A 25,425-nucleotide genomic window follows, 5' to 3' on the forward strand; every position below is an offset into this window, starting at 1 on the left:
CCACTAGAGCGGCTGCCACATCAAACGGTCTCACTTGCTGCTTCCCCACGACAGCATCTACAGCAGCCGTGCAGGTATTATACATTCATGACTACGTCTTCAGGCCTGCCGTACATTAATATCTAATGTCCCTGAACTTATTCCAATCTCTAGTTATTATTGACCCCTAAATCAGGTTGGGTGTAAAACTACACTCTGCTTTTGTTATCACGACACCTTGTTTTTTCAAAAAAACAAAACATGCCCCGGGGGGGGATCAAAAGATTCAATACTATGACTGTACAAAAATTGGAAAATGGAAAATGGAATTTGGATTGGAAATTTTGGCAAGTAAAAGGTTAAGCTGCAATATAAAGTTATTTCACATTGGCTTTACTGCTTAAGGTTGTACAGTATCCTTCTGCTGTGTGTTTGAAGCTGATGTAACTTTTTTGGCTCTTTGGAGCAAAAGTACATCATACATCAGAGCAGTGCTTACCCAAACATTCTAATAGCTCATCTGAATTACACTGTTTACGAAGGGGCATCGTGTGTAGCTTGTAAATGCAATGTCTGCATGAGGCTCGTTAGGGCCATCCCTCAGTACCCCAGTTATGGAAGAAATCATATACAAGGGGCACAATTAGCACGTTTGACCCCTTCACACTCACGTACTCCTAAGATATAATCGAGGTCAAGTCGGTAAATTCTAATATCACCTTTAGAGGCATTGACCTAAGGCATCATTGCTGGAAACAATGATAACAATCAACCAGATTTTACACCCACTAAACATAGGGTAGCCATAGGGTAGCATTCAAACTAACCCAGAGAAACCGAGGCTACACGGTTGTCCCCTCATATTCCACATTAAAAGTTCCAGTGAGATTGAATGTTTCATTTACTTCTCTGGTATCCCTTCGAACGGAATTGTCCTCTAGTTGCAAGCGCACTTCTAAATCCCTTTTCCTTTCTGCCTTAGGATCATTGGTGTCATTCATCTCTGCCTCCCCTTCAATCCCCTCTGGCTGAGGACTTCCCATTTGCAATTGATCCTGCAGGTGTAACAGCACATCAACCATAAGACGTGCAACAATTTGGCACGTGCAATTTTTCCTTGATAATCACCTCCTAATTTTCTAACTGGACACAGCTCACCATAAGAGCACTGTTCTCTGCAGAAACTTGTACTGTTCCATTATACGATTTAGTTCACTCCGTAAAGATGCATTATCTGCAGTAAGTGTCTCCACTCTTGCTGCAAGCTCTTCACATTCAGCCTGCAAGACGTAATTCCCAGGATAAGTTTCACCCTTCCAATACCACCTATCTTTAGTCTGTCTAAAATAAGAAGCATGTCACCTGCTTTCTCAACCTGGATCTCCGGGCAGATTTCCTGTTGGACTGTTTCCTTCTTTGTCTCTTCAATTCTCTCTCCTGCAGAATCACACAACCAGTTTCACACGATCAGAGAAAGAGTTAACACAAAAGCATGCTTTGCAAATACTTCAAGGAAAGAAAAGGACTGATAAACAGGGATGAAGCAATGCTTCAGCATGAGCCAACCCAAGCAAAGACACAAAAATTATATTTCAGTCCCTTTTCAAAGAGGGAGTTGAATATCTGTAACCAAGGCAGAAAGGATAACAATAAAGGCAGCCATGAAACTAGTAGAAGAAGCTATCATCCTGGTCCAAGAAGAAGCAGATGCCACTGAAATGCCAATGCAAAAATGGAAATTTGCATCTCAACATCCAGCATTACTGAACAATTGCTACAGTGAAAAGATACCACCATAAGCACAATGATTCAGTATTACTGGTACACCTCAACTCCTTATTCCATTTTTTGACATCCAAGTACTAACGCTTCATTCTTACGTAAGACAAAAAAAAACTAATCCCCTTACTCTCAACTGTGATGTGACATATCACTTTTGGTATTTGCATTTCAGGGGAGGATGAAACCATGTACATTTTCTGAAATGAATGCACGAAAGGTAGAACAAAGACACACACATTTAAAAGAGACCCTGTGCGTACATGACCCTAAGGCATCTTACCTGGAGAAGTGTTCTCTCACCTGCATGAGAGAGAGAGAGAGAGAGAGAGAGAGAGAACCTGCAGCCAGAGTTCTGAAGGAACACCCTCTCGAGATGGAACCATCATATTCGTAGAGGGAATCATAGCAGTTGTGGTTACAGGTGTTGATCCCCGTTTACCTCGACTATTGGCCAATACAGCAGGTGTTCCTCCACTCCAGTAATCCATGCCTATATTCAGATTAGTAAGTGGCCCAGCGCCTACAACCTGCTGCCCAGCTATAGAGATTGGTATCACATGAGGAGCTGCAAAAGCAAAAGAGATCTTCCAAAGAGAGAGAGAGAGAGTTTTCCCATTCATAAACTACAGCAGCAATGCCTCTATTTAAAACAGGTTGAGGGACCATGACTGTGACCAACGTGTAATGACAAACCATAAAACATATGAGATGCACTACTGAAATCTTTGAGGTCATCACCTTAAGAGGTAAGCTGATCAAAGCTGCCTTTCCGGGCTCCCTGTGAATCCTGGCAAGTAAACAGATGCAACATTTGGGTTAGCTAAATTGAGGTGGCTCTTTATGGTGGCCTCTAGAAAATGCTGAATCAGGCCATACATTTTGATAGTTCCCTTCGCTTCCTTCTGTGGACCCTTCGCTGCCACTGTCACCACTATATTTCAAACAAAAAGAGTTAAGAGTCTTGCAGATATAAATCTAACTTCACACATCTAGAATAAAGCCTTGGATGCATACACAGCGGAGACTTTACATTCTGAGATACTATTTGCACAGTCCAACCTTTGAGAGAATACTCCATTCATAGACCCCGAATTTCCTTTCCCACCATCACTACCCTTGCCAGTAAGCATTCCAAGGCTTCCCAAGCTTCCTTTAGATCTTTTTGTAGGACTCCTTGTTTTTCCATCAGTTGACTTGCCCTCTGCATCAGTGCCTGCAGATGTGGCACCCTGGATAACGGATGTTAAGCTATCAGAATGGAATATACATAATTCCAAGCAAAGCCTGCCTCTGATCTCCCACAGTCCAAAGGCAAGTCAGATATGAAAAGCATACCCCTTGCGCTTCGCTAGCATTTGCTGCAGCCATGCTATAAGGGCTGAAAGGATGAGTTCCCTGTTTTAGATATACATGCAAGTAGAGCTGAAATTTAGAACTGGACTGGGGACTTTTAGCTCACAAGAAACAATCTGCCAATCTGTTCATGTAAATACTACGACCTCTTACCGGTGGCATAGAAGGATGTGCATATATCCCTCCGTGAGGATACATGGCTGCGTAAGGTGGCGGCTTCCCATAAGGTGGCATCAGAGGCTGCTCACGATCACGGCAACCAGTCAGATCCGTTAGTCTCCTGGACAGTACAGTCCCAATAAGGATCACCCAGGTCCCAAAGCGTTACAGTTTTACCTGAGCACCCCACATGTATGGATGAGGCTGTGGACCCGAGCCAACTGCAGAAGGGTAGTAGCCAGGAGGGGGCAGAGGCGTCGTTCCTGTGCCATAATACGCCTGCCCACAGCGAGGACCACGTCATCTCCATATCTTGGGATAGAAATTAAAAGCCCAGGATCATGTCACGCAAACGGACCTGGAAAGCGGCTGCCCAGACTGGATACGGCATCGGCGTAGAGCTAGGGGGCTGCTCCTGCCCAGCTCCGAAATTAAGTACACAAGCTCCATGGAGATGGCAACAAACGAAAATTTCATTAGATTAGAAACTACAAAGTACCTGCGGGGTGGACGTCTTGGTAGTCTTTGTTGGAATTCCCATTTCTCCCGTGCCCATATCTGACATGAAAACTTAACAGATTCCGGACAAATGGGTTCTCAAACCTTTAGCGTTCCTTGACGACGGAAATATCGCTTCTCCATTGCCTGAATTCTCTCAGTTTCGGTAAACTGTTCCCCGTCCTGAACTCCCCCAAGCCACCAAAAGTGAAAAGAACTGACGATTAAAGTATCTTCCCTTCCCTTCCTTCCCCTGCACCTTTCCTTCAGTCCATTCGAGGAGCTTTCATCGGCGAATGCAACTACACTCTCGGCTTCTTTACAACAAAACTTAAAGGTGAAAATCCTAAACCCGGCAACTTTCGGACACCTAAATGACTTCGGGACTAAACGGTTGTGGCACCCTGCATTGTCATCGTCCATACGTTGCGACCTGAATATGCTTCCCGAGCCATTTTTATTTGATATTCTATGCTACCTTGCGCATGTCACTACGATATGAACACAAGAAAACACCTTCAACTCCTAAGCGATCTGCAGGCAATTGAAGCTCCCGTAGTAGCCAATTGTTGTCGCGGGCGGCCATAAAGCAGGCCAGTAGAGAAGGGGGACGAATCTAGAGAGCAAATTGAGCTAGGGGACAGCAGAAAAAGGCAGGAAGGAGCGGGTCGAGGATCGATGAGTGAAATGAGGATACGTGGGGGAGCAGGGAAGCTGTGGGGAGGCAGAAGAGGAGCAAGGATGGCGAAGGGAAGCTAGAAGGGGCGATCCAAATCCGGGAATGGAATGGAAGGAAGCAGCAGGAATCTGTCCAGGTGGGCAGTTCAAAAACACCTCAAACGCTCACTACGTGTATTCACAGTCATCACCACTTACCGGCCAACGTGTCGGCACACGATGAATGGGCGTGCCTGCTCTACACATCCAACAATGGTTTTGTAATTTTGGGGACACAATGTGATTTGCACATTTGAAGATTGCCCATCATTGCTTGGCTAAGAGCCTCCGGAGGGCAGGACGTGGCGTCCACGTAGGACTAAGAGGGGTGTGTAACAAGATGCCTACCCATCGCTAAAAAACTCACCTCCTATTGGTTCAATTGGCCACCAACAATGGGCGCCTCTCAATGTGTAAACAAGCCAACACTCTCGCGGCCAGCGTTGCCACCGCCTGGATACCCATGTCCCTCCATCTCTTATACTCACCCCGATACATATACATATACCCCCTCCCTTTAATTATAAGGTAAACTTTGCCACATCTGCAATTACCTAGCTTACATGGTGTGCTCTACAAGGTAAATGTGATGTGAATCAAAGCCTCCTATTGTTCAACCACGATAACTTCCCTTCCCAATGGCACTTGGCTTACATGAGGTCTATGCCACATTCTGAATTGTCACTTTCTTGTATGTGTTTATAGGGATCCCTTATCACCCTCCCTACACAGTGCTCCATAGTCACTTCATGTGACCACCCTTGCCACCTCAGCACAGGGCTTCACTAGCACACCTCTTGCTAGGCACAATGCCACATCATCATTGCATTTGATCCACAGTGACACATCATCATTGAGCACCATTTGCACTCCTTTTGCCCCTCCACCTAGATCAAGTCGTATCTCTTAATCCAGGAAGTATTTGAGGGCATTCTAAAAAGGAAAGTCGCTCGTTTTTTTATGCTCTACACGCTCATCAAATCACGTGCACATTTCGGTGCAAGTTACACTCACATTTTACCCTCGCCGACAAAACTACTTCCTTCACGCACATTTGCCTCTACATCGACGCATCTGACCCAGCACTTAAAAAGAACAAAAGAAAAGGAATTATTTGCTGTTCTTTCATCGATTGACGGTTGGTATAGATCTAGATCAGAGTAGACTATATCGCCATAGAGGAGACGCTTTGAATTTCCCCAAGTTGCCAATCTAAGCCATGCTCGAAATTCCCGACTATTACCTACTCGGAGTCAGTCCATACGCTCACATATGGTTTCACATCATTACATTACCTGAAACCTTACGTTCATCCGTTCAGAGGCATTACAGATTGTTTCAGTTGGCAGATAGCATTTGATTTCACACACACATGCCACCATTGTAAAGCCTATTCGGCTATCTCACGGCATCGTGCACATAATTTCAGCCTTATAAAGCCTCTTGGCTTTTCCCGGCATCATTGCCACAAGCCTTGTAATACAAATCAGATTTTCTAGCTTCACCAATGGTACAGAGATTTCACTTGGCATAGTCAGTGTATTTGCAGTTGATTCATACAGAGATCTTCACGACACTTTTAAGTACATTCCTTGCACCATGTCGACTAGCAACCTCAATTTGGAGGCATCTGCTAAGTTAGACAACTCCAATTACGGTACATGGAAATACCGAATGGAGACCATTCTTGTGCTTCAGGACAAATGGGAGTATGTCGATGGGTCTACACCTAGACCATTGGACAATCCAGCCACCAGTAGCTCTACTCAATCTGTCGTCACAACACCAGCAATGGGATCTACAACGGCATCTACAGCTACACAAACAGTTTTCGCACCAGTAGCAAATCTTGCCATTGCCCGAGCTCAAGTAAAATGGGATAAGAAAGACAAGTATGCCTATCACCTGATCAAGCAGAATGTGCAAGATGTCATGCTAGGACAGCTCAACACAGTCAGGACATCGAAAGAAGCATGGGGTATGTTTGCAGCTCTCTACGAGTCCAAGAACACATCTAGGATTCTCACCCTGAGAAACTAGATCAATTAGAGTTTCCGCAACAGTAGTGAAATCGGTCATGCTTATGTACTCCACATAAAAGTCTACAACAATCAACTTGCAACAGCAGGAGAGACTATGAACCCTGCAGAAATGGTTCAAGTCATTCTGAATGGACTAGGAGAGGGATACGAGAATCTAGTCCAAAGTATTGCCATCCAATGGCAAATTCCAACACTGGAAGAACTTCAGTCAGTCCTACTTGGTGAAGAACTCAGGACACAGGCCATTCAAGCACGTAAAGGTCATTCTAATGATCAGGCATTCACAGCTTCAAACAGAAGCAGAGGCAAAGGCAGAGGCAGAGGTAGATCATATCAAAAAAGTGATCATCATCAGCAACAAAATCAAAGTCAGCATCAACATCAGCATCAGCAGCATTAGAATCAGCAAAGAGGAAATCATTCCAACCAAGGAAGATTCCAAGGACGAGGGAATGCATCCACTAATGTGTAAAACATTCAGTGCAACTACTGTCACAAGTTTGGACACTATGAAAGAGATTGCTGCAAGAAGCAGTACGACTAAGGCAGTCAATCTAGCAGTAATCGAAGGAATTCCCGAGGCAGAGGAAATCATCGTGGTAGACATTCTAGTCACAGTCATTTTGCAAATGAACATGAAAATATGTTTCTTGCAAGTGAGGAATTGCATCAGATTGATACAGTGTATTCAGACAAGTGTATTCAGACAGTGTATTCAGACACTGATTTCAATCCCAAAGAGGATTACAACTATCAAGTCAACCAAGTGGAATAGGATCCTTGGTATATCGACAACGATGCATCATCTCACATGACAAATCATCAGGAATGGTTCACAGAAATGAAGCCATTAGAAGGACAGAAAAATGTCATCTACATAGCAGACAATACACCAAATCCAGTTCAAGGGATAGGTGTTATCCCTATGAATAATTTCATTGGTATAAAAGGATTAGTGAAAGATGTGCTTTATGTTCCGAAGCTCAGCAAGAACCTCTTGTCAGTAGGTCAAATGACAGAACACAATTACAAAGTCATCTTCGACGATGATGAATGCACTATCAAAGATAAATCCAAAAGATGTCAGCTAGTAGCAAAAGGTGTTAAGGAAGGACACTTATACAGAATGCTAGCTACAGTACCAGATAAGCATGCCATGTCAGCTCAGCTGCAACAGATGCCACTATCTGCAAAATGGCACAAAAGATATGGTCATGTCAATTTCAAGTACTTGTTAGATCTCAGGAATAAAGATATGGTCATGTCAATTTCAAGTACTTGTTAGATCTCAGGAATCAGAATATGGCAATTGGGATTCCGAAGCTACAGTTTCTTAGAAAAGTTTGTGAAGCATGCTGCTTCGGCAAACAAAAGCGAACCAACTTTGTTAGAAGTACCTCTCGTGCACAAGGTATTCTTGATTTGATACATAGAGATGTATGGGGTTATGCCCAGACCTGCAGCATCAATGGTTCACTTTATTACTTGACTTTCATCGATGACTACAGCAGATATTGTTGGGTCTGCTTTCTGAAAGAGAAATCTCAAGTGTTTTCTAGATTTCAAGAATTCAAAGCCATGGTAGAAAACCAGACAGGCAGAAAGATCAAAGTCATGAGATTAGATAGAGGAGGCGAATACATGTCTTCAGCATTCATGAACTTTTGCAAAAATCATGGCATTCAAAGACAATTCACATGTGCAGATACTCCTCAGCAGAATGCAAGAGCTGAAAGGAAGAATGGGACTTTAGCAGACAGTGCTAGAGCAATGCTTAGTGAAAAGCATCTTCCAAGTATTGGGCAGAAGCAATAGCTACAGCAAACTACTTGCTTAATCGGCTTCCTACCAAACCGATACAGGGTATGACTCCTTATGAAGCATTCACTAGACACAAGCCACACATTGGGCATCTCCACATATTTGGTTGCATAGCATATGCCCACATACATGATGATCATCGCAGGAAATTGGATGCGAATTTCCTGCGAAGTCACGCAAATGCATCATGGTTGGCTATAGTGAAGAAAGCAAAGCATACAAATTGTATGATCCCATCAACCGCAAAGTCATTATCTCCAGAGATGTAATCTTTGATGAGGAATCAGAATGGAAAACCTCACCTACATAGGAGATAGAAACATTGACTTCATAGTCATCTACAGAATAGGTTGATGAAGAAGAGCAAGAATTGCCTACAACACCCCAAGCAGAGCCGCAGCAGCTCAGACGGTCTACTAGAGAAAGCAAACCTTCAGCCAGATTGACATATGCTCAGAAAGGCAAAGCAATTCAGGTGGAAACCACCAACTATGCTCTTATGACTACCATCATGGCTACAGAAGAGCCAGTGTACTTCGAAGATGCAGTAGACAAGCCAGAATGGCAAACTACTATGAATGAAGAAATGGATGCTTTGTATAAGAATAATACGTGGGAATTATGTGACCTTCCACTAGGAAAGAAGGCCATAGAAAACAAATGGGTATACAAAGTGAAGTACAATCCAGATGGCAGTATTTAGAGATACAAAGCTAGATTAGTTGCAAAAAGGGTTTGCACAACAATATGGTCAAGACTATGATAAGACTTATGCTCCATTAGCAAAGATGGATTCCATATGGTTCTTGATATCACTAGTGATACTCAGCAGATGGAATGTGTACCAGCTCGATGTCAAGAATGCATTTCTAAATGGTTATCTAGATGAGGAAGTCTACATGCAACAACCAGGAGGTTATGTTGAACCAGGAAAAGAGAATAAGATTTGCCATCTCAAGAAAAGTCTCTATGGCTTAAAAAAGCACCCAGAAGTTGGTATAGTAGAATTGACAAGTATTTTGCTGATCTAAAATACATGAAGTCCAATGCAAATCATACTCTTTACTACAAAGTTCAAGGGGAAGACATTACTGTTACACTTTTGTACGTGGATGATCTGATTGTGACAGGAAGCAAGGATAGCTTCATCAGAAAACTGAAACAAGACTTATCTGCAGAGTTTGACATGAAAGATCTTAGACTTATGCACTATTGTCTTGGAATTGAGTTCTGGAGAGATTCAGATAGCACATTCATGAGTCAACTCAAGTATGTTGACAATCTCCTGAAGAAGTTTCATATAGCAGATTGCAAGATTGCAGCCACTCCCATGGAACAAAGTTTGAAACTTACTAAAGCTTTAGAAAAGCCTACAGTCAATGATAGATACTACAGGCACTGCATCGGATCTCTTATATATCTGACAATCACACGGCCAGATATTTGTTATGCAGTAAGCTCACTAGCACAGTATATGGCAAATCCAAAACAGTCTCACTGGAATGCAGCTAAAAGAGTCTTGAGATACATAAGAGGTACAAGACAGTTTGGGATAGAATACAAAGGAATTCATCCATGGTTGCATGAATACTGTGACAGTGACTATGTCGGAGATCATGAGACCAGGAGATTGACACAGGGATATGCATTTTTTCTTGGTTAAGGTGCTATATCATGCTTGTCGAACAAACAGCCAACTGTTTCTTTGTCTTCGACTGAAGCAAAATATAGAGCACTCACTATAAGTGCATGTGAGGCTATATGGCTCAAAAGACTATTGTCAGAAACAGATTACTTTGATGAGTCAAAGCCAACAACAATATACTGTGATAATCAATCGGCTCAAGCATTGGCAAAAAATCCAGAATATCTCTCCAAGACAAAGCACATTGATGTCAAAGAGCACGTCATCAGAGGAGCCGATTGGAAAAAAATCTGGTATATCTCTCCAAGACAAAGCACATTGATGTCAAAGAGCACTTCATCAGAGAAAGAGTGTTACTTGGTGACATCACACTGCAGCATTGTGATAGCAAAGAGAATGTTGCAGACATCTTTACCAAACCACTCGGTAAAGAGCTATTCAAGAAACACTGACTAGCTCTTGGTTTGACGCAGAGGAAGGACATTCCCATTAAAGGGGTGTGATGGAATGTAATGCTCAGTCCTTCTTCGATTCCTTGGAATCATCATCTTAAGGGAAGGCCTACTTCATGATGTTGATCTTAAGGGAAGGTGTTGAGAGTTCACGCTCAACATCATGTGATCATGTGTGCATAGCACCATCACGTGATCATATGTGCATAGCACTAACCTTATAGAGTGCTATAAAGGAAAGGGTTAGATCCCCTAACCCTAACCCTAAATGGGTTTGTATATATTCTATTTTTTCAACTAAATCTAGTGTACAGTTAGTCATTTGTGGTGTGCTCTCTAGTTGTGCCCTCTCTCCTCATCTCCACTCTTCTTCTCTCCCCTCTTCATATTTTGTCACAAGGTTCAGTAAATGCACCACACACTACATGGCTATTCCATGTATAGATTGAAAAAATCTTTATAGGAATAGTCCAAAGAACGAGAAAGAAAATGCATTCCATGTACATGTGCAATGTTCCAATATGTGTTTATGATGTTGTGAGTGTTGTTTCCTTTGCCTTCATTGCACACACATCTTCTAGTCAATGCTCTACATGCATATTTCATGTACCATATGAGAAAACCCTTATAGGAATACTCCAAAGACGTACATCCAACCTATATATAAGTGCACACACATGTTCAAATCAACACTCTACATGTAAATTCCAAGTGCCATTTAAGCAAACCCTTGTAGGAATACTCCAAACAAATTTCCTATGCACAAATCTCATGTGAAAATTAATCTCATAGATGTGCAATTTAATAAATTTATATCGTAACGTTCCTAAATGTAGGTTAAATCAATTAATCTCACTTCAATCGGTTACACCAAGGTTGTAAGGAAATTCACAGTGTGTTTGCAGTGACACAGGTTTTGAATTGCTTAGTGGTTGAGCACACACACATGTTTAACCAGACACTTTGAGTGTGCCATTTGAGAAAACCCTCATAGGAGTACTCCAAAGCACACATAACATACATTGAACCAACGCATTAGCATATGCATATGCTTCCTCCAATCTTTACACACTAACTTCTTATGGCATCTAATCAAACCCTTGTAGGGATACTCTAAAGCACAAGGAGCATGCATGTATCTTTATAAATAAACCAATATCAATACTCTTTAACTTCCACTACAAAAATTTAGTCCTATGTTGCTTACTGAAGTTGTAGTTGCAATGTTTGGCAATGTGTTCAAGGTATCGAAAGTATTTATTTCCATTAGATTGGGTGCATGCACAAATCCAAGTCAACATTTAAACGCACATTCAATGTACCAATTGAGAAAACCCTTTTAGGAATACTCGAAAGCACAAAGAATTTGCATCAAACTTATACGTTAGTACCAACATGCACTCTAATCAACACCCTACATGTAAGGACCATGTGCCATTTTAGAAAAACCTTACACAGACACTTCAAAAAGCACAAGATACACACACGGTGCGATCAAAGAAATCCCACATAAATACAAAATGCACATCGTGCACTCTTGTCATTGCATGAAACCACCAAAAGCAACCCCCCATGTGTAAAATACATGTATAGTTGAAATTTCCCTCACTCCAAAATAATTCCAAGCTCTCAAAGGGAGGGGGGAAAATAGCATAGCCGTTTGAATCAAAATGATTATTTCCTCTCTCAAACCAAGTGCAATTGACCAAGCACATTGTGTACATGAAGACATCCCCATGTGGGAAAGAATGGAAAAATCCTAGTTCTTTTAAAGTGGGAAAAAAGGAAACAATAACCATACCAAAATAACCATCCTCATTTTCTCTAACACCCTTCTAGCCAAGCTTATAAATTCTAGGCACAGACATGTCAAGCCTGATAGATCAAACCCCACCACAAATCTTTAACTTCAAGAATTTTATTCTCTCTCAAAATCCATAGATCATCAAATTATCAACCACTTCATCCATACAGTAGCTCCTCTATATGAGTCTTTCTAACTTAGATTTATATGAGTCTTTCTAACTTAGATTTGTTTTTTTGGTTGCACACATGCTGGGTTTGTAAGATCACAAGTAGTTTACCTACCTTCTAATAGGCCCAAAGGTTAAGCAATAAAATCCTAAAAATTACACATGCATGTTGAGTTCTTATCTATGCCATTTCCTAGTGCCATAAAGAAGCGATCATAACTTTATATGTGGGTCTCAAACCAAACTCAGCTAACCTAGGTGGCATACTAACTGAGCCACTAACTAGAGTACATAAAGATAGCTTTCATCCAGCTATTATTCATGGGTGGTGTACCAACCGCATCTGCAGCTAACAAGTCGGTGACATAAATGCACAATGGTCACCCTGGCATATCACGAGTGGAGCTCGATATCTCAACACTCCCCCTCCAGCTCAATCCCAATTCCTACACACCAAGCAGGTCTCTGAACTTGCACAGCTTCTCTATGCCCAATGCCTTCGTGAATATGTCAGCTACCAGATCCTCTGTGCTGACATAAACCAGATCAATAAAACCTACTAGAACCTTCTCTTGCATGTAGTGATAATGCACCTCAATGTAATTTGTTCTAGCATGATAGACTGGGTTATTTGCCAAGTGTATACTACTCATGTTGTCACAATAAACGACAACTGGCCCATCTGTAGACTGATGCATATCATAAAGTAGCTTATGCAATATTAGCCAGAAAAGAAATCAGGACCAGAGGCTAGAGGCTAAGCATGGCAACGCTCGAGGGCCACAGAGGAGAGGAGAACGTGAGGGCGAAACGTTATCATGGGAGGGGAAAAGGAATTAGAAGGGGAGGGAATGAAGAGGGAGACTAAGACACGAGGGGAAAGGGAGAGGAGGAAGAGAAGTGTGTACATGATGGGAGGAGGAATGTAAAGATGGAGACATCAAGGGAAGAGGACCATGCTTTATTTTGAAAGGAAGGGAAGGGAGATATCAAAGTACTAGCTAGGTGGCCTTACAAGAATGAGCGTGTCTCATCAAGGAATAGCCCCCTCCTTTTATAGCCAAGAGAGAGGGTCTCTCACAATACATGCATCCTCCCACATGCATGGTGTGTGTGGAAGAGTCTCCCATGTGGGCTAGGCGGTTATGCACTCTCAATTGTGTGCAATAATGCTTGGCCACATTTTTCCACATATATCAATTCCCATATCCCAAGTCTATGATAGTCCCTTGGTCTCTTCCCAATTTTATAATACGTTCAAACATCTAGGACGACAAGTGGAGGGTTGGCACAAGGAATCTTGCCACCTCATCCTACTTTTCCCATTATTTAACTTGCATCCTTGGACTATCTATACCTCCCCCACATGGGCCTATCCTATATGGAGTAAATAACCCAATATATCCCTCTCCACCTATTTTATATTACTTCTCCCATGGACTTTGAGCCATATCTCACTAAATGCAGCCTAGGTGGAGGGGTGCACATGGAGGAGCCATGCCACCTTACATTTTATAATATTACTACCATGGATCACACCTTATGGGTCCTCTTATGTGGAAGGGTGGCATATGGTCATGCCCTTCCACCTCAACCTTGGGTCCTATGCACAACATATTCTATTATACTATTTCCACACATAGAAACACACACACATATTAATGCCTTTTTCCTTAGACAAATTTATCCATAACAGTTCCCCCCCCCAGGTAGGGAATGCACAGCATTTCCATGCCTAGGTCCATCACGCACAAAGAAGGGCTTGAGATAACGCTTGTTGATCACCTTCCTGCCATATGGCTCATGCAGCTCCTGAACTTGTACAGACCCATTGCTACATTCCTTGATGACTTTATATGGACCGGTCCACAGTGGCAGAAACTTCTTATCCATTTGGTGGTCCAATCTGTTATCAAAGCATAGCACAACATCCCCCTCAGCAAAGTGTCTTTCCCATCCCTTGTGAATCTTAGCATCCAAGCGGGCCTTTTGTCGATTGTTTTGAATCTCTGTTTGATGTAGGGCAAGGCGTCGGGTTTCATCTAGCTTCTCAAGTTGCACCAACGGGGCCTCTACATGTTCATCTTCTGTCATCCTCTGTTCTTGTGCCAATCTCAAAGCTAGAATCTCTATCTCTAGTGGTAAAACGGCCTCGGTACCATATACCAACTCAAAAGGAGTGTGACCTGTAGATGTTTTATGAGTGATATTGTAAGCCCATACGGCTTCTGTGACCTTTTGATTCCACTGGCTCCTATTCCTTGTGGCCATTTTTCCCATGGTTTTACAAAGGAAGCCATTGGTCTACTCCGTTTGACCCATGGATGCTAGATAATAGATGCTAGAAGTGCGATGATCAATACCCATTATGATAATGCTTCAATACCTTAGGTACTTCATCTGCATCAATGGCCTGTCTTAGTATCCCATCCATGCCTTGATGGTACAACACCCCATCAAAGAGGGTGTAGTACGTACTATCTCTGCGGATCTTCTTTCTCTCATAGTTAGTACTTTCTAGAGGAAAGGAGAAAGCAGTCAGAAACCTGTAGATACTGCCATACCATGGATCCCCCACTTCTATGGCTGCTACAAGGGTCACATCAAGGTCTAAATCAATCAAAGCATTCTTCAATGGAACAACCCCCTTTTACAAATCTGAAAGAAAAATCATATTCTTGTAGAACTACAACCATTTGGCCAACCGGCCCATGGGATTTGGTGATTGAAGAACCTGCTTTGCAAGACCATTGTTAGAGATTATAATGAAGGACTTCCAAGCCACATAATGCTTAAATTCCTCAATGCAGAAAACCAAAGACAAGGCAAGCTTGTCAGCCTCTGAGTAGCGTCATTTGGTGTCGAGCAATTGTCGAGAAGCAAATCGAACAGGATACATGAACCGATCCTCCCCTTCTAGAGAAGAATACCTGCTAGAGTGTGCTCACCAATCCCAGGATTGATATAGAAAGTCTTTGACCAATCTAGATTGCATAGAATGGGTACTGAAGCCAAAGCATTCTTGATTTGTGCAAACCCATGATCACAATCCTCATCCCAAGAGAAATCAACCCCATCTTTTAATAGCATAGTCATGGGTTGTGTCAAAGCAGCATATTGATCAATGAAGCGGTGATAGTATCCTGCTAGATTGACAAATGAGCATACCCTATGTTTGGTTGTTGGTAGGGAGAGCTTGAGGATGGCTTCTACCTTCTCGGGGTCATGCTTGACATCCTCTGATGAGACAATATGTCCCAGTAACCTCCCTTGAGTGGCTCCAATGGTACATTTCTCTGGGTTGAGACTACCATTCCCATCATTGACCCTTTGGAAGGCCAACCTAACCTTCATGACGTGCTCCTTATGTGATGAGAATATACAAAAATCATCTAAAAACACCTCCAAGAAATCCCCCAAATAAGGAGCAAACACCATCTGCATAAATCTTTGAAAGGTAGCAGGAGCATTGGTGAGGCCAAATGGCATTACTTTGAATGCAAATGTTCCCCAGGGTGTGGCAAATGTGGTTTTAAGCACATCTTCTTCGACAATTCTGATTTGATAAAACCCAGAGTAACCACCATAGAAAGTATACATCTCATGACCACTTACCTTCTCAAGAATGAGGTTTTGAAAGGGAAGAGGATGATGGTCCCTCTTGGTGGCTGCATTTTCTTATAATCGATGCAGACCCGCCACTTGTTGTTTTTCTTTGGGGTGACTACCACTGGTGAAACCCATTTAGTATTGTGAACCAAAATAATAAACCTAGCTTCTACAAGCTTCTGCAACTCTGAGTGCAAAGCATCGGTCTGTAGGGGCCCTAATCTCCGATACTTCTGAGCCACAGGCTTCGCATTAAGGCTTTAGCTCTATCTTGTGCTCTATGGCAGTCACATGGCGAAAGTGGTGGTAGCTAGTTGCAGAGAGGTCAGGGAAATCTTTGAACATTTCTAGGAACTCATCTTTCTCACTTGGAGTGAGGTCTAGGGAAAGCATAGATTCAAGCTGTTGAGGACTAGTTGTTACCTTTTCTACAGGTGGCAGGGTCAGAGACACCCCCATCATGTAAACTTCCTCCTCTGAGAACTCCTCCCCCCCGTCTGATTCTTCCATTGATTCAGACACTGACGATGAGAGAGTCACTGTCTTGCTCCTCTTCTTCTTCTGGTTCCGTGGCACTTGGTTGCACAAGGATCTTCTCCTTAGAAGTACCAATAGCTGACTGCATCACTCTTTCTCAACCATGGTCTCCCGAGTATGGTTGGGTAACTCCTACTTGTATCTTCAATGTCCACTACATAGAAATTGACGGTGGTGGTCAACCCATTGACAGTGATGGGCAAATCCCCAATGACTCCCAGGGTGGCGAGTCGTCGACCATCTGCTACCGTGATTCGAGTGGAGGAATGCCTTGTACATTTCAAATTCAATTTCTTCATGATTCGGGGCACCATGATATGACATGTAGCTCCCCCATCAACACACACATTTTTGACATGGCAATTATCTATGATGACATCGACTGTATGTGGGTGCCGATCAATTTCTTCAGAGATAGAAGATACCTCTCTTACCTTTCCCTTTTTCTTTGTTCCTCCTTGTTGAGAGCCCTTGCTGCAGCTCATGTCTCACCTTAGGGCTTAATGCTATTAGTTGAGGGAGCGTGATGCTCAAAGAACGATGAGCAAGGTCTTGAACGACCGAATAGTCTTCTTGCCCCAAGCCGATGGGAAAATCCGAGGGTGACCACTTACTCCTGTGAGATCTTTTAGTCTTCTCTATTGGTGGGTCTGCCATCTCAGCATTTGAGGGCTCTGAGAAGGACACCTTCTTCCTGGGGCAGCCTGGTCCATGGTTTGGAGAGAGATCCGAGGTGGTACAACTTCTTTTCCCAAGGTCAAGGATCTCTACATCAAAATCAGTGCCAGATTCACTTAGAAGATTCACCCTTGGAATATTGGGACATTCCGTGCAATAATGACCTTTCTGGTGGCACTCATAGCATACAACATTAGCTTGGTCTCTTGGATGGCAGTTGGCTTGATTTTTGATGCCCACCATCTCAAGCCGAAGATCATTCAAAGCCTTAGCTAGGTCATTGACTTCGGGTTCTTTTGCAAGAGGGGCCTCTTTAGCTAGAGGGGCCGAGGGAGTAGAAAGAAGGGGCGCTCGTGGGCGAGGCTAGGGAAATCTTTGAGGCAGAGGGTGAGAATATACACCTTGGTGAGGGTAAGCATCTAAGGGAGGACCATACATTTGAGGTGGAGGTGGTGGATACATCCCTGATGAGGGGTGGGGGTATGCCCTTGAGTTAGACCCCCCAGGTTGTTGTTGCAAGAATTGAGGGGGTTGCGGAGGGACAATCGTCTTCTTTGAAGCGGGATCATACTGAACTTTATCAAACTTTTGAGCAATCTCATTTGCTAGCACCATAGTTTCTGGATTCTCCCATTTAAGCTTGAGGCAGGGAATTCGTCACTTGCTCCTGCTACAAGGTAGCCCAACACATGCTGAGTCATTCTAGCTCAAAATCCGGCATTGTCCTCCTATGTGGCAATTAAACGGTCCAGAGCACGGCCGCTCGATCCACATATTGACGGACCGTCTCATCTTCTGAGTGCTTCAAGTTTGCCACTTGCCGGTACACATTCTCCGACTCCTTTTCTTTGCTGAAATACTCAATCATCGCTGTTGTCAACCTTGGCCAGCTTTGGTGAATGTCTTTGGCCTGCTTCTCATACCACACTTGAGCCAAACCCTCTAGAAATGTGGGAAGAACCAACAGCCATCTGTCTTCAGTAAGAAAGTTGAGAGAAACACAACGGCGCTTGAAGGCCACAAGATACTCATTTGGATTTTCTTCAACCCATCCACAAAACACGGGAATGTCAGCCATGCTTGGAAAATGGAAAAGAGAGAGACGAAATGAGCCTTATCTATGGGCAAACAATGGAAAGAGGTAGCTTGAACTGAAAATCAGGTGAAGATACATCCACAAAGCACACATAGGCAGGGTAGGGTGTGACTGGTGTATTGTGAAATACTACACGAGAAGAATTTTCAGCATAGAATAGCTCATAGACAATCGTAAAAGGACCAACCCTCATCATATCACAGCCATCTTTACAAGCGAGGGTTAGAGATGCGGCGCTGCATGAGGTTGTTCATCAAGGCAAACAAGAATGCCATCACAAATGTCAACAGTTGGAGAGCTTGCACATCACCTTTAGCTTCTTCCAGTTCTTGTAGTCACCACGCTATTTCTTCAAGGGGTGTGCCATCTGGCATCCTTCTTTTGAGAAATGTCCTTGAGGACCTTTCTGATGATCTTTTGAAGTCAGTAAACTCGTATCAAGTATGCTCAACACTTAGTTTCATGATGACCACAACCTTTGCATTCCTTACAAATGATCACCCTCCTTCGTGGCTTGTAGCTTTGTTGGGGCGGTGCTTCCACTCGCATCATGCGTGATTGAAGTACAAGCTCCACGTGCCAAGAAATCAGCAATTATATTTTGAGCTTGAGGGATATGCTGAATTTTTACCTCTACAAATTGTTGGCAAAGTTCCAATGCTTTTTAATGTCATGGAACCAAGTCTTTGCTCCGCACCTTCCACCTTCCACTAACTTGTTCACACACTGGTTGAGAATCTCCTTGCACCTCAAGTTGCTTGATGCGATGCTCTTGTGCCTTTTGTAGCCCAAAAATGAGTGCCAAGTACTCTACTTGATTCCATGTACTTGCAAGTGCAGACTTGCTATAACAATACTCCTCACCACTCGGTGAAGTGAGCTTCACACCCATGCCAGCAACCTTGGTTGAAGGTTTGTAAGCTCCATCAAATTGAAGGATCCAAGATGTCATCACACCAAGACTAAAATCCGAACATCCCAAGTTTCTCGGTGAAAAAGAATTACAACTTGAAGCTCAAAATGAGGCACAAAGTGTTGATTACGTACAAATGGATTCCTTGGTCGAAACATTACCAACCATAGCCAAGGCCTAGAAACATTTGTAGTGAGATTGAGAATAAACCATTCAAGACGAGCTTATCCATAGGAATTAATAAGCATATGTGCCAAATCTCCCCCCAAGCTTGGGGAGCATCCCACCCTTCGAAGAAGGACACCCTTTTAATTACCTCCGAAGCAGCAAGTAGCTCGATCACCATACAATGAGTATCAAAGTTCTCCTAGCATATCAGTAGTTCTTCACCTTGAATCATCCACGGTGTATCATCCCACCCATCGTCTCCTTGAGCAATGCAATGTACAATCAGTTGTTGTAGATCGACATGAAGATCAAGAAAGAGATCTCGCCCATTGGTAGCTATAAGGTGCGGAGGACCAGGCACCAAATCCTTGAACTCGTTGAGAAGTGACATAAATATCTGCCCTCTTCGTGTGGTGTGCGTCCATGAAGTGAACTTGAAAAAGTTCAAAATCTGTGATCTAGCAGAAGATATGAGTAGAGCACATGAAGTGAAGTACTTTTGCTTTTTACAGCATGTGAAAACTCCCTATGGTTAGAGAGTTACAGTTTTTGAGATTTCAATATATAAGCAAGAATCATTACATTTTCATCACTTCTTATCTGCTGGCCCAATGGTAAGTCTCCCTTTTGTGAAGGGGGAGGTCTTGGATTCAAATCCCACTCTTTAATAAAAAGAGAGGAGAGGAGAGGAGAAGGAGAAGAGAAAGAGAAAGAAGAGAAGAGGGGGGGGGCACGGGATCTGTTACAGTTTTGCAGAAACCCAGAAAAATAGTCCACGACCAGGAGACGCAAGAGCCCAAAAAAATGTCACAATCTATCCGCAATGCATGCGAGTGTACACAGTGGATGCGTGAATGCATGTGCGGGAGCACAGATGTTGTAGTTCTATAGCTGTGATTGGTACGAGTAGAAGATTCGCCAGCCAGAATACACGCAAGATCTGTTATATTTTTTGCAAAAATCCGAAAAAACAATTCGCGACTAGAAGACGCAGGAGCCCAAAAAAACGTTGTGATTTGTCCGCGATGCACGCGGGTGTACATAGTGGATGCACAAATGTGCACGTGGGAGCACAGATGTTGTAGTTCTGTAGCTGCGATCGATACAAGCAGAAGATTCGCTAGCCAAAATACACATGGGAACTGCAAGTAGAAAGCAGGCCGAGTAGAAGTGTAGAAGTAGGGCGGTATTATAGTCAGCGACAGGGAACGCATGCAGTTTGGAGGTGCAAAAGAGAGAACTATGCACGAAAGAGGCTGCAGTGCTGCACCCAATCATAGGAGTAACAGATTTTATACCACTAGCCGTGGAGATTTCAATCCCAGCAACCACACCATTTCTATAAGCCGGAAAAGAAATCAGGACCAGAGGCTAGAGGCTAAGCATGGCGATGCTCGAGGGCCATAGAGGAAAGGAGAACGTGAGGGCGAAACATTATCATGGGGGGGGAAAAGGAATTAGAAGGAGAGGGAATGAAGAGGGAGACTATGACACAAAGGGAAAGGGAGAGGGGAAAGAGAAGTGTATACATGATGGGAGGAGGAATGTAAAGATGGAGACATCAAGGGAAGGGGACCATGCTTTATTTTGAAAGAAAGGGAAGGGAGAAATCAAAGTACTAGCTAGGTGGCTTTACAAGAATGAGCGTGTCTCATCAAGGAATAGCCCCCTCCTTTTATAGTCAAGAGAGAGGGTCTCTCCCAATAAATGCATCCTCCCACATGCATGGTGTGTGTGGAAGAGTCTCCCATGTGGGCTAGGCAGTTACGCACTCTCAATTGTGTGCGATAATGCTTGGCCACATTTTTCCACATATATCAACTCCCATATCCCAAATCTATGATACTCCCTTCGTCTCTTCCCAATTTTATAATACGTTCAAACATCTAGGAGGACAAGTGGAGTGTTGGCACAAGGAATCTTGCCACCTCATCCTACTTTTCCCATTATTTAACTTGCATCCTTGGACTATCTATACCTTCCCCACATGGGCCTATCCTATATGGAGGGAATAACCCAATATAATATCCCTCTCCGCCTATTTTATATTATTTCTCCCATGGACTTTGAGCCATATCTCACTAAATGCAGCCTAGGTGGAGGGGTGGCACATGGAGGAGCTATTCCATCTTACATTTTATAATATTACTACCATGGATCACACCTTATGGGTCCTCTTACATGGAAGGGTGGCACATGGTCATGCCCTGCCACCTCAACCCTGGGCCCTATGCACACCATGTTTTATTATACTATTGCCACACATACAAACACACACACATATTAATGCCTTTTTCCTTAGACAAATTTATCCATAATAGCAACCAAGCTACCTCACATGTAGCCATTGTTGCACCCCTATACTTAGCCTCTGTGCTTGACAAGGCAACTATAGGCTATTTCTTGCTGCTCCAAGTGACTGCAGCACTCCCAAAAGAGAATACATATCTACTAGTAGATTGTTTATTAGAAATACTACTAGCCCAATCAACATCAGTGTATCCATGCAACTGTATCTGAACCCTAGTCTCATAAAATAGTCCATACTGTAATGTGGACTTCACATACCTCAGTATGCATCTAGCCGCATCCAAATGTGGTTTCCTTGGAGCCTGCATAAACTGACTTACCAACCCAACAGCATAGCTCAAGGTAATAGTCATATAAATCAAACTTCCTACTATGCATTTGTACATAGTAGGGTCTTCCAGAAGCTCACCTGCATTTGTGCTCAACTTCACATTCTACTCCAAGGGAACTGAAATAGGCTTACAGCCTGTCATCCCATATTTGGATAGCATGTCCAATCCATACTGCCTCTACAAGAGCCATATCCCACTTGTGGATCTAATCACCTCAATGCCCAAGAAGTAATGTAGCTCTCCCAAATCCTTCATCTCAAACTTCTACTTCAATAGCATTTTCAAATAAAGGATATCTTCATCACTATCACTTGTGATGATCAAATCATCAACATAAATGACAAATCATCACTATCACTTGTGATGATCAAATCATCAACATAAATGACAAGCAGCATAAGGCCTTTCTCTGTTTTTTCCACATAAAGTGAGAAATCTGCCTTGGAAATCTAAAAGCCAATAGTGACAAGATACTATCCTATCTTGTTAGAGCATGCTCTGGGTGCTTGCTTCAAGCCATACAAGGCTTTCTTCAATGTGCAAACAAACTCAAGATGAACAGCGTGAACATAACCTGGTGGTTGCTCCATATAGACCTCTTCTTGCAAATCACCATGCAAGAAGGCATTCTTTACATCCATCTGATGTAAAAACCATCCTTTGATGCAGCCATAGCAATGATTGCTCTTGGGAAGTAGCAAGCTAAGGGTGTCCACTTTTTGTTCACTCCCCAATCCTTAGGAGGTGGAAAAACAAGCTTTTTAGCACACAAAAATGCAAATCTCACCTACTTCCCTATGGATCTAGTCTTTGAAGTCTTCAAACACAACATCACACATGCTATTGTGCACACAATGGTATAGTCTAATCAAAAGTTTGATGCACACAAAGAATTTCTTTGTGTTACACGGCATGGTTCCAGGGCGGTCACACCTTTGTCACGAACAGAGAGTGTCATATCAAATTCTAAATTTCTCACTCATTTTGGTTTAAATGCTATTGAAACTTTGTAGGTGGTATTTTTACATTATTTAGAGCTTAATTTGATTTATTGGTAATTATTTGAATGATTTATCTAATTATAAACAATTGTTTATAATAAGTAAAGTCATAAAATACATGCATTTTAGTAGCATGCCACATTTTTTTAGTATTTTGAATAATTAAGCAAATCCAATTCGGTGGAAGGTTAGTACGCACATAAGAGTGTGTGGTTCAATCATCAAATCCCAAATCCAACGGTTAGATTTAGGAAGATTGAAGTTTAATTTTTACTTTTACTCCTTAGAGGATCAACAAAGAATATTAAAAATAAATCTAGTAATTCTCAAACATGACCAAACATTTCAAAAATGTCAATATTTTTAGTCCTCTGCATGATGAATAATATGAAAAAAATTTGGTTAAATTTGAGTAAGGGAAACGTACAATATGGCCTCCAAGAGTGAAATCTCCCTTTTGTGGGGAAAAAGGGCCACCCAAGCCTAATACCAAGACAAGGTAGGCTTGGTATTAGGCTTGGTGAGGTAGGCTAGGAGCATCACCGACCCTAGTGGCAAGCCTTTGGAGTGTGCATGTTGCCCATGTGGAAGGCTGAGTCATGTATTTTTGCCTTGCAACCATGCCACATTGTTAGACTGCATGGTGCCATATCATTAAGGAGATGTGACATCACTCCTTGCCATGTAACCTTAGATTGCCACACGTGCTACCACATCAGCCACATGTGCCACCTCATCATTCCACATCATAGGAACTCTTGGAGCCATGTCATCACACCTTGCCATCTTGGCATACCTCGTCAACATTGCCACATCACCAATCCCTCCACCTCAATTTGCCATGTCAATCTACTACCTCATGAATGCCAACTCATCATGCCACATCACATTTCCACATCATGGAAGAGACTCACATATTCCACACCATATTGCCACATCATCACCATGCATGGTGCCACATCAGCCACATGTATACACGTCACGATGATGGCGAGCCACATCATCAACATGCATGGTAAGTCATACATGCATGTGATTTAAGTGCGTGAGGCATAGAATACTACAATCGAGGTTTATGACCACGATGTGCATGAGGCATAGAATACCACGATCGAGATATATGACCACGATGTGCGTGAGGCATAGAATACCTCGATCGAGGTATATGACCACTGTGTGTGTGAGGCATAGCTCGATCGAGGTTTATGACCACAATCGAGGTATTTGGAAATGACAAAATAATCAAATGACAAATCAAATCATCATGGTTTATGACCATGATCGAGGTATTTGGAGTAGACCACAAAAATTAGTTTCAAAACAAAATCCAACGTAATTTTAGTAGCCAATTATTTTCAATCTTAGCAACTTCTCCACCAATAATAATTAAGAGCAATCTAGTAGATGAGTAAGAGCAATCTAGTGAATGAGTTGAGGCTCTCTATAAGACACCACGTTTTGGTTCATTCCACCCATTTTTAGCCATTCCTGCCTCCCCATCACTTTGTCACACCTTCCATCCTACTTTCATTGAGAATGGGTTCTCAAAGCCATAGAGCTAGTAGACATGAAAGATGTAGGACCCCCCCCCCCCAAATCTCATTGACCAGGAGCACAAGCGGAAGGCTCGTGAGCACAAGAGAGTCTTTAGAGCTAGAGCTCGCATTGCCACCATCGATCCACCTCCACCTCTACATCCCACCTCCACCTCCACCCCCACCCCCACTCCCACCTCCATTGTCCCCCCCTCCACATCCTCATCTGCTCCCCTACCTCCAGCCTCTGCCCTTCCCCTAGCCACCTACATTTTGCCCTCCACCTCTACCTCTTCCCCCTCCACCCTCCCTCCTCCCCCTCCCCCTCCCCCTCCCCCCCTTCCCCTTGGTGCCTCCCTTCCCCCCTCCATCCTACCATCTCCCATTGATCCCCTTGCCCCACCTTGCAACAGTAGTGTTGCTTCACGACGTGACTTGCCGAAGTCCACTATCTGTCGTTGTACTAGCAAGATTGTGTAGTCTTTTTTTAGTGACCTCGTGCCAGCTTCGTAGTCTACTCTTCTCACGTCCCTGATTGAGATCACCCTACCTTGGTAGAGTGTAGGAGGCTTGCTGGTCATGGTGCACGTAGAGATAGGGTTGTATGTAGCAAGGTCCTTAGTAGTGTTCGACGTTCCTATGCTTCTATTAAGCATAGGAACTCTAGTGATGCCTTGGCAGCACGTCATGCTATTGTGGCTACCATTAGTAGACCTCATATGACAGGCCATGTGCGTACCGCTTCATGTCTTCTTCAGATTGCACCATGCACATTGCGAGCAGGCATGATGAGGAGGCAGAGACTAGAGGATAGTGAGACTGATG

General features: G+C 43.1%; 1 pseudogene across 1 annotated transcript; it reads right to left on the reverse strand.

The window, feature by feature from the left end:
- Positions 1-372: 372 nt before the first annotated feature.
- LOC147896381 (bZIP transcription factor 16-like) lies at positions 373-4,569 on the reverse strand (annotated as a pseudogene). The gene is made up of 13 exons (XR_015541863.1): positions 4,288-4,569; positions 3,773-3,954; positions 3,632-3,688; positions 3,451-3,552; positions 3,268-3,354; positions 3,097-3,156; positions 2,821-2,990; positions 2,638-2,692; positions 2,506-2,548; positions 2,100-2,326; positions 1,342-1,416; positions 1,138-1,259; positions 373-1,034 (listed from the first exon to the last, which is right to left on the reverse strand). The product of XR_015541863.1 is annotated as a bZIP transcription factor 16-like (transcript).
- Between the last annotated feature and the right edge of the window lie 20,856 nt (positions 4,570-25,425).

The sequence above is a fragment of the Dipteris shenzhenensis genome, chromosome 12, assembly GCF_047967505.1.
Source record: "Dipteris shenzhenensis isolate YYH24624 ecotype China chromosome 12, Dip_SZ_1.0, whole genome shotgun sequence".
Taxonomy (NCBI): domain Eukaryota; kingdom Viridiplantae; phylum Streptophyta; class Polypodiopsida; order Gleicheniales; family Dipteridaceae; genus Dipteris; species Dipteris shenzhenensis.